Here is a 9,751-nt window from a genome sequence, read left to right as displayed (position 1 = left end):
CCATGGTCATGTACTCACCTCTTTGCAGGAAGATTCTGACCAACAACAACAAATCCAACCCTCATAGCAAGCTTCTAACACCCTCTTGGCCTCAGATCTCCCAAGAACTGAAACGACCCAAACCATTTTTTTTTTAAATAATAAAAATAAATAAGTAATCATAATAAATAAAGTACAACTAGTGGTCCCATACCCACTAGCCACCTAACCACAATCACAACTAACAGCGGAAATAAACAATACCAATAATAACCAATATTATAACATAATGCATATCCAATAACCAATCATCAGAAAACATGAAACCAGCAACCTAGAAATATTTCTAATGACCCAACTCTAGCAACCTATCAATGCCAGACAACATCCAATCGAGTCCCTAGAACATCCTCCTCTTCATTGTCTTGATTCCACGATCAGACTTTGCATTTACCTGCACCACAAACACAAATTGCAATGCATGAGTATTTTATAAACACTAAGTAAGACAATCCTCCCATCTGTTGGGCTATACACACAAGCAATAGAGACATCTCTAACCATCAACCAACAATCAACAAACACAAATAACAAACCAGGACTCTACATCGACCGACACCAACATGCATCGACCGTCACCACATGGGGATGCATCGACCGATACAAGGGATGCAAGTTACACATGCATCGACCGACACTCGCACTGCATCGACCGACGCATGCTCGACATAACCCGAAAACCCTAGGTTTTACGCGCCGTCTTCGCACTTGCATCGACCAACGCACAAAGTGCATCGACCGATGCAACATGCTGAGCATCGTGTTCCCCGAAGCTTCTTGCCGGATCTTTGTTCCTGCAACCACAAAACTCGATCCTAAGCCACAAGAAAGCTTCCTAACGTCCCAAATAACCATCTAACAAGCCTAACAACACATAAACAAGCAGATCAGAGAAGCTCTAGCTTAGATAAGCCATGGTCCTGCACTTACCTTTGCCAAGACGAATCTGAACCTTAAACCAACAAGAAAACACTTCCAGGAAGCTCCTACAACGATCCCATCTACAGATCTCTACGGGAACAACTTCCAATCTCCAGAAATCACCAAGAACACTCAAGAACATTGAGGGAAGTTTTCTCTCAAAAGCGGCCAAAACCCGACTAATGAGACAAAACTCGTGTTAAGGTTTTTCCGTAACCCAAAACGCAGCGTTTAACTTAACTCGTCCGCAGAAAACTGAACCTGCATCGATCGATGCACTATATGCATCGACTGATGCAATCCCCTAAACCAGGATTTCGGTTCGCGGATGTTACAATTCTTCCCCATCAACATAGATTCTTCCTCGAATCTCGAACAACCATCAGCCAAGGACTCCCGTGCAACCGTCTCCACGGCCCGAACTCCTCTGACCGATCTACGAAAGGTCACCTCTAGGCGATAGACTCACGCTCCAGGCATTTTTTGCTCTCGACTTTTGGACTTTCCTTTACTCGGAAGCCTAGACCTTGAGTTTTTATTGGCTCCTTATCAGACCTAAGTCTGCATGCCATAATGTTGGCTCCTCATCGGGTCTAAGCCCGCATGCCATAATATATAAGGAAAAATCCAATACTCGTCTCTCGGGTTGCCACCCTACAGCGCGCCCCCGGATCGTCATTCGAAGTCGATATACCAGCCATCCCAAGCCACAAAGTCTCAGAATATGGCAGTACTACGAGAACCTAAGTTCCCCAAGAGTCGCGAGCAAACAATTCTGAACACGTCTGAGTCCTATCCCTATCGAGGTTTCCTTCACGTGGCTCGCGTAAGACATCTCAATGTCCTACCAACCACATATCCCCTCACTGGGATACCTCATGACCACACATGGATCATCTCAATGCCAAAAGAGCCGCCACAAAGGCCAAACAAATGTCCTAAACAGGACCGCCACCAAGGCCAAACAAATGTCCAAAACAGGACCGTCACAAAGACCATCTGTCCCGACGGACCGTCACAAAGACCATCTGTCCCGAAGGACCGTCTGAACAGGCACTCTGGCTAAACAGCCCGCCACAAAGGCCACACATCTTGCTAAACAGCCCGCCACAAAGGCTACACATCTGGCTAAACAGCCTGCCACAAAGGCCACACATCTGGCTAAACAGCCCGCCACAAAGGCCACACAATGTCTCAAAAGACCGCCACTAAGGTCACACAATGACTAAAAAGTCCGCCACTAAGGCCTCACAAGCCCCTCCAAGGCTCTCTCCACAAAAATGGACAAATTTTAACTCACTTAAAACTTACCATTTTCAACACTTTCCACTTTTGGAAACTCATAATTCAAGAAACTTTCCTCCAAAAACCCTGCCTCACGGAAACTTTGTACCCCGAGCACCACCTCATCTTGTTACTTAGTCGCACAACCAACCACCCCAAGCGACCAAGTAAACAAGAGAGATGGGCTGGAATACTCCATTCCCGCTCCAGCCACAGATTACAGATGGGACCAGGCTAGACAAGCTCAAGTCGCGGCTTGCTTCTCATACCACTTATTAAACCTTGTCTTCATCCTCGCCTCAGGCTCCCAAGTCTGCTCCTCATCATCATCACAGTCCCAAAGGACTCTCATCAAAGGAACCTTCTTCTTCCGAAGTTCCTTGATCCTCCTCTCGAGAACCCTCATTGGTCTCGCCTCCAAAGTCATGTTAGGCTGAAGATCCTTTGGAATCTTAGCTAACAACTGATCATCCTCACGGAGATACTTCCTCAACATAGAAACATGGAAAACCTTATGGAATGCACACATAACCTCAGGTAACTCCAGTCTATAAGCCACTGGTCCAACACGCTCAATCACTCTGAACGGATCCATATACCTCGGACTAAACTTAGTCTCAGCCAATGACCTGTTCGGACCCTGCAACATGGCCATCTTGAGGTACACTCTGTCTCCTACCTGAAACTCAAGATCTCTCCTCCTCCTATCGGCATAACTCCTCTGCCGATCCTGAGCCTCCTTCATGTTCAGCTTGAGAACCCGAATCTTCTTTGAGGTCTCATGAACAAAATCTGCCCCGTAAATGCTCCTCTCCCCCACCTGAGTCCAGCATAACGGTGTCCGACACGGCCTCCCATACAAAGACTTATAAGGAGCCATCTTAATACTTGCCTGATAACCGTTGTTGTAAGCAAACTCTACCAAGCTCAAGTGATCTGCCTAATGGCCTCCCCAATCCAACACACACGTTCTCAGCAAATCCTCCAGCATCTAGATCGTCCTCTCTGACTGTCCATCTGTCTGGGGATGATAAGATGTACTCATATGCACCTTAGTTCCCATATCTGCCTGAAACGCTCTCTAGGACACCGAAGTGAACTTCGAATCCCTATTAGACACAATGCTCGCTGGCACCCCATGCAACCTGACTATCTCCTTCACATACTTCTTAGCCAAGACCGCTGCTCCATCTTCCTAATGGCCAGAAAATTTGCTGACTTAGTCAACCGGTCCACAATGACCCAAATAACATCAAATTTCCTGGACACTGGCAAACCTACCATGAAGTCCATAGTAATCATATCCCACTTGCACTCTGGAATGGGAAGACTCTTCAATAACCCTCCTGGAACCTGATGCTCAGCCTTCACTAGCTGACACACATCGCACCTCGCAACCCAACTAGCTACATCCTTCTTCATCCCGACCCAAAGATAGTACTGAAGAAACAGAATATCTGTAGGAGTTACACACTGTCACGGGATGTACCTGAAGGACTTCAACAAATCGGGAAGTGTCAAGTTGATCCGCCAGCACAACACCTTGAAGACAGTGCGATACATCGAGCGTGGAGTTGTTGAGCATGGGCGAAAAAGGTGTCACGCTAAAAAGGTGTTCGTTGGAAGCTACAAGCAAGTGGAGTGTTGAAGGCAACATAATGATGGGGTTTCTCCTATGACTCATTGGACAAAGAGAGGTTCTTGAAGGACATGGTGCATAGGAGGATTTGCTGGATAAAGAAGAGTATGTGAAGATTGTTGCTGCATATAAAAGAGAAGCAGCTCACATCCTTGTTCAGTTACCACTTTTATAGAGAGAAAAGTGTGTGTGTTTAGATCTAAGCAAGAAGAACAATATTGCTTGAGGGTTTCATTGGTGAGTGAATAAAGAGAGAGCATAGCTGTTGCTGTGCAGGTAAGGTTAGGTAGATTAGGATTGTTTCAGTGGCAAACCAGCTGTTTTGGTGTTGCATAAAACTGATCAAACAAGTTTGTAAGAAAGTTGTTTGAGAAATTCTTAATAAAGCTCAGTTTACTGGTATCTTGGTGTTCTTGTAGTAGTATTCAAGGTTCTAGTTATTTTAATTGGTATCAGAGCAGGAAACCGATCTGAGACTGTCGTCTCTACACAGGTTAGATCCTAAGTTATGAAACCAAATACTGATGGTACGGGTACAAGTAAGAACATCATGCTGGATACTAAGAGATATGGGTATTGGAAAGTTCGAATGACACAACTCATCAAAGGCCAAGGAGAAGATGCATGGACAGCCGTAGAAGAAGGATGGGAACCTCCGTTTCATACAATAGAAGAGGGAGTTAAGATTCCAAAACCTAAAGCCAGATGGACGATTGACAAGAAGAATTTGTCAAAATTCAATGCAAGAGCCATGAATGCCATTTTCTCTGGTGTGGATGAAGATGAGTAACTCATTCAAGGATGCAAGTCTGCAAAACAAGCCTGGGATATTCTCCAACAATCTCATGAAGGAACTTCAAGTGTTAAGAGAAGGAGACTTGATATGTTAGCTACTCAGTATGAGTGTCTGAAGATGGCTCCAGATGAAACAATAGTGAAGTTTAGCTCAAAGCTCAGTGCCATAGCGAATGAAGCTGAAGTTCTTGGAAAGACCTACAAGGATCAAAAACTGGTGAAGAAACTGTTGAGATGTCTTCCAGCCAAATTTGCTGCTCACAAGGCTGTAATGAGGGTAACTGGGAACACTGAGTCAATGACTTTTGCTGAATTGGTCGGGTTACTAAAATCTGAAGAAATGGAAGCTGATGAAGACAAAGTCAAACCATCTAAAAGCGTTGCGTTTCTGGCAAATCAAAAACCTGTTCAGTTTCAAGAAATCAAAGATAGCATGTCCTTGTTGGCCAGAAATTTTGGTAAAGCTTTAAAAAGGGTTGATAGAAACAACAACAGAGACACACAACGTTGGAGTAATACAGAAGGAGACAAACCAGGTGGTAGATCATCAAAACCAGATGCTGACTACTCTGGTAAGAAAAAGGAGATTCAGTGCTATGAATGTGGAGGGTAGGGTCATATCAAACCTGAATGTCCCGTAACCAAACAGAATGAGTTAAAGTGTCTTGAGTGCAAAGGCATGGGACACACAAAGTTTGAATGTCCTAACAAAACCAAGTCAAAAGAGAAATCCTTGTTGAGCTTCAGTGACTCTGAGTCTGATGAGGAAGGGGAAGAACTGCTCAACTTTGTTTCTTTTACATTCAGTGGAGATAATGTTCACATAGGTGCTGAGTCTGATTCAGAGAGTGATGAAGAAATCAATCCTAAGGAGGAATATAGAATTTTGTATGACAGTTGGGTACAGCTAAGCAAGGATAAGCTTAAGCTTATTCAAGAAAAGCTTACTTTGGAATCTAAACTTGAAAAAGCCTATGAAGATGCAACGGAAAAGGTTAACCATACTCCACTCAAGGCTAATGATCAAACAACTGAAGGACTTCTTCAGAAACTGAGCAACCTTCAAGAAGAGTATTACAAAGAAAAGGGAAGAGTCACAATACTTGAAAAGGAGTTGAATGAGAAACACAAGCAGATCAGGATGTTGAACAGTGGGACTAAGGATCTAGACAAGATTTTGTCCATGGGAAGAATAGATGCCACACACAGAGGTCTAGGGTATCAAGGAAATACTGGAACCTCAAGTGATATAACAGTTCAACCTGTGAACTTCGTGAGTGCCAATCACTTAGAAAAGGAAGCAGGTATATCTACTAACTTAAAGAAAGAAATTTCGGTGATAAAGAAATGAGAGGAAAGGCAGAACCATCCGTTGAAGGACTATCACAGGAGGGTCATAAGGAGAAGAACCTATGGGTGTGATCATTGTGGTGGCAATCATCAAAGAAAAAATTGTTACAGTTTTAGGAAGAAGATCAATCTGTTGTGGAATCTCAATAAGTGTTACTTGGAGCCAGGGAAGTTCTGCTCTGTGTGGATCTCAAAGAAAGATTTGTATAGTGATCTACTTACAGAAAGATCAAACTTCAACCTAATGAAGATGTATGAAGAAGATGATGAGATCTACATAAGTTGCAATCTAAAGGCTTTCACTGCTGTTTCTGGAGAAGACACAACCGAGAATATGAGCTTAAGATGCAATCTAAGCTTGATACAACTTGGAGAGGATGACGAAGAAGCCAATGTAGCCTACATATCTACAGACTCATCTGAAGTCAACTTTTGGTACTTTGATAGTGGATGCTCAAGACATATGATAGGAGATCAATCAACATTAGACAAATTTACACCTAATCTAGGTGGAAAAGTCACTTTTGGTGATGGAGGAAAAGGTCAAATCAAAGGAAAAGGGGTGATTGACAGATCCAACCAACCTCAACTAGCAAATGTGTATTTTGTTGATAGACTTCGTGCAAATCTAATCAGCATAAGCCAGTTATGTGATGATGGACTTAAAGTCACATTCACAAAAACGGAATGCGGTGCATATGATGAAAACAGAAACAAAGTTCTAGCTGGAATTCGTTCAGGAAACAACTGTTATATGTGGAAAGATTCAGAGATGTGTCTATCCGCTACAGTCTCTAAACTTGATCTATGGCATCGACGGCTTGGTCACATCAACACTCAGAGTTTAGTCAAGATAATAAAGGCTAACGTTGTCAGAGGTATACCAAAGCTTGATGGAAAATTTGATGCAGTCTGCGATGCCTGCAGTAAAGGAAAACAAATAAGGGTACAACACAAGAAAGTCGCTGATATTGGTTCAAAACGAATTCTGGAGTTGATACACATAGATCTTATGGGGCCAGTACAAACCGAGAGCTTGAATGGAAAAAGGTACACCTTTGTACTTGTTGATGATTTTTCTAGATTCACTTGGGTCAGATTTTTAAGAGAAAAATCAGAAGCTGTTGAGAGCTTCAAGATACTGGCTCTGCAACTTCAGACTGAAAAGGGACCTATAGTTCAAATCAGAAGTGACCACGGTGGTGAGTTCGAGAATGAAGAATTTGAGCAATTCTGCAACTCTCAAGGGATACGACATCAATAATCTGCACCAAGGACACCACAACAAAATGGGATTGTTGTAAGGAAGAACATAACTCTTCAAGAAATGGCAAGAGCCATGATTCACGGCAACAATGTGTCACCAAGGTTTTAGGCTGAAGCAATAAACACTGCTTGTTACATCATCAATCGTGTCTATGTGAAACCAAACACCAACACCACTCCTTACGAAATTTGGAAAGGGAAAACTCCGAATCTGTGCTACTTCCACACGTTTGGGTGTATCTGTTACATTTTGAATGATAAAGGTCACCTGGGTAAGTTTGACTCAAGGAGTGATGAAGGTATTTTTCTGGGTTATGCTACAAATAGTATGGCTTACAGGGTATACAACAAACGTCTCAAGAGAGTTGAAGAATCTGTTAATGTTGTATTTGATGATAGATCACCTACTCAAGAATTCCCTGTAGCTCAGGATGATGAAGATCTGCCAACTCTTGATCTAGAGAAAGTTGAAAAGGATCAGGAAGAAGAAACAAGGGTTACTCAAGGACCAACTGTGGACTCAAGGTTAACATCTTTGCAAGTTCCTAAGAATCACTCAGAATCGGATGTGATTGGCAACCTCGAAGGTTAAAGACAAAAAAGAGGAGTTCAGATTAACTTTCGAGAAATGTTACAACATTCTTGCTTTGTCTCAACACTGGAACCATCTGACATCTTTGCAGCCTTAGAAGATGAGTTTTGGTTTGCTGCATGTCATGAAGAAATTAATCAGTTCGTTAGGCATGATGTGTGGGATCTTGTTCCAAGACCTCCGCAAGTAAATGTTGTTGGTACTAAGTGGATCTTCAAGAACAAGATTGATGAGGATGGAAATGTTACACGAAGTCGAGCAAGACTAGTTGCTCAAGGTTACTCTCAAGTTGAAGGAGTTGACTTTGATGAAACCTTTGCTCCTGTAGCACGTCTTGAATCCATTCGTTTACTTCTAGGGATGGCTTGTCTTCTGAACATTAAGATGTTTCAAATGATGTGAAGAGTGCATTTCTAAATGGGATTATCCAAGAAGAAGTTTATGTCACTCAGCCAAAGGGCTTTGAAGACCCAAAATTTCCAAATCATGTGTACAAACTCAAGGAGGCTCTGTATGGATTGAAGCAAGCACCACGAGCATGGTATGAGCGTCTCACTGTGTTCCTTCTTGAAACTGGGTTTAAAAGAGGCAGTGTAGACAAGACTTTGTTTATCTATGAAGAAGGTTCAAATATCCTCATTGTTCAGATCTATGTGGATGATATTATGTTTGGAAGCACTAATCCAAAACTTGTGAAGACCTTTGTCATAGGAATGACTAAGGAATTTGAGATGAGCATGGTTGGTGAGATGAACTACTTTCTGGGATTACAAATCAAACAAAGTGATAGTGGGATTCACATCTCTCAGTCAACATATGCAAAGAGCTTAATTCAAAGATTCGGAATGTAAACGAGCAAGTCAACCATGACCCCTATGAGCTCAACAACAAAGCTGTCGAAGGTCTCAATTGGTCAAAAGGTTGATGAAAAGCTCTACAGAGCTATGATTGGCAGTTTTCTCTATCTCACTGCTACTCGGCCCGATTTGTTCTTCAGTGTTGGTGTATGTGCTCGGTATCAGGCTGATCCAGGGATGTCTCATCTGCATGCTGTCAAAAGGATCATCAAATATGTCAAGGGAACAGCTGATCGAGGTCTGTTTTACTCTAAGCAAACTAACTTGAATCTTGCAGGTTTCTGTGATTCTGATTGGGCAGGAAGTCTTGATGATCGACGAAGAACATATGGAGGTTGTTTCTTCCTTGGGAATAATCTTATCGCCTGGCACAACAAGAAGCAAAGTTGTGTGACTATGTCTACTGCAGAGGTTGAATACATTGCCATGGGGAGTTGTTGTACTCAGCTCATGTGGATGAAACAAATGCTGTTTGATTATGGTATTGTATCCTCAACCCTCTTAGTTTACTGTGATAATGAAAGTGCAATTAATATATCTAAGAACCCTGTTCAACACTCTCGCACTAAGCACATAGACATTAGGCATCACTTTATCCGTAAACTGGTTGAAAACAAGGTAATTAAGATCTCTCATGTGTCCTCAGATAAACAACTTGCTGATATCTTTACCAAACCTTTGGATTTGAACACCTTCACACATCTTCAAACTTCAATTGGGTTGTGTGATCACTAATGTGTTTATATGTTTGAGCCTCATGTTGTAGGTTCCCGGTACAGGATTGCACAGCTCTTTGTTTTGCTTTTTATCTATGTATAATTAAAACCTCTGTTTTGGCAAGTCTTTTCAGAAAAACAGCTGCTCATCATGCTCTCCGTACAACGTTTCCAAAAAAGGATGGATGAAGCAAAAAAAAAAAAAAAAAAAAAAAACAACTCAAAAGTGTATGAGTCGGCAGGAAAGGGGTTGATGTTCTTTTCTCTTCTTCTTGAATTAAAAAAAAAAGCA

General features: G+C 42.3%; 1 pseudogene; it reads left to right on the top strand.

Moving 5' to 3' along the window:
* The first annotated feature begins 8,752 nt into the window (after positions 1-8,752).
* Positions 8,753-9,478, top strand: LOC147945593 (secreted RxLR effector protein 161 pseudogene; annotated as a pseudogene).
* Positions 9,479-9,751: the final 273 nt, after the last annotated feature.

The sequence above is a fragment of the Camelina sativa genome, chromosome 4, assembly GCF_030686135.1.
Source record: "Camelina sativa cultivar CO46 ecotype springtype chromosome 4, ASM3068613v1".
NCBI classification, from domain to species: Eukaryota; Viridiplantae; Streptophyta; class Magnoliopsida; order Brassicales; family Brassicaceae; genus Camelina; species Camelina sativa.
This window is presented reverse-complemented; position numbering and strand designations above follow the sequence as displayed.